This window comes from Heterodontus francisci, unplaced genomic scaffold, assembly GCF_036365525.1.
Source record: "Heterodontus francisci isolate sHetFra1 unplaced genomic scaffold, sHetFra1.hap1 HAP1_SCAFFOLD_267, whole genome shotgun sequence".
NCBI lineage: Eukaryota > Metazoa > Chordata > Chondrichthyes > Heterodontiformes > Heterodontidae > Heterodontus > Heterodontus francisci.
The window spans coordinates 623,611-624,916 of record NW_027140560.1 but is presented as its reverse complement, the minus strand read 5'-3'; positions in this window follow the sequence as shown (position 1 = coordinate 624,916).

Below are 1,306 nucleotides of genomic sequence, written 5' to 3'. Positions count from 1 at the left end.
GTTCCCCTATCGCCTCCTGTACTCATTGATCTACATTAACACATTACAAGTACCGCTCCCTTCTCACGCCTGTACTCACTAACCTTCATTAATACACATCATGTCCCGTTCCCCTATCGCCTCCTGTACTCACTTACTCACATTTACACACACCAAGTCCCGTTCCCCTATCGCCTCCTGTACTCACTGACCTACATTAGCACACACCAAGTCCGGTTCCCCTATCGCCTCTGGTACTCACTGACCTACATTGACACTCACCAATTCGCGTTCCCCTATCAGCCCCCTTACTCACTGACATACATTAACACACACCAAGTCCCTTTTCCTTATCACCTCCTGCACTCACTCACCGACATTAACCCACACCAAGTCCCGTTACCCTCTCACGCCTGTACTCAAAGACCTGCATTAACACACCGCAAGTCCCGTTTCCCTGTCACACCTGTATACATTGACGTTCATTTACACACACCAAGTCCCGCTCCCCTCTCACACCTGTACTCAATGACCTAACTTAACAGATACCAAGCACAGTTCCCTTCTCACGCCTGTACTCACTGACCTACATTAACACACGCCAAGTCCCGTTCCAGTACCGCCCCATGTTGTCTCAGACCGACATTAACGCTCCACAATCCCAGTCCCCTCTCACGCCTGTACTCTAAAACCAACATTAACACACCAAGTCCTCTTCCCCTATCACAACCTGTACTCACTGACCTACATTAACACACGCCACGTCCGGTTTCCCTTTCGCCCCCTGTTCTCACTGATCTGCATTAACACACACCAAGTCCCGTTTCCCTATCAGCGCCTGCACTCACTAACCTACAATAACCCATACGAAGTCCCGTTTCCCTCTCACGCCTGTACTCAAAGACCTACATTAACACACAACAAGTCCCGTTTCCCTCTCACGCCTGCACTCACTGACCTACATTAACACAAGCCCAGTCCCGATCCCCTATCGCTTCCTGTACTCACTGACCCACATTAATGCACAACATGTCCCGTTCCCTATCGCCTCCCGTACTCTCTGACCTACATTGGCACACACCAAGTCCCGCTCCGCTATCGCCTCCGGTACTCACTGACCTACAGGAACACACGCCAAGTTGCGTTCCCCTATCGCCCTCTGTCCTCACTGACCTACATTAACACAAGCCAAGTCCCGTTCCCCTATCAGCCCCCTTACTCACTGACCTACATTAAGATTATGATTAGAGATACAGCACTGAAACAGGCCCTTCGGCCCACTGAGTCTGTGCTGAACATCAACCACCCATTTATACTAATCCTACAC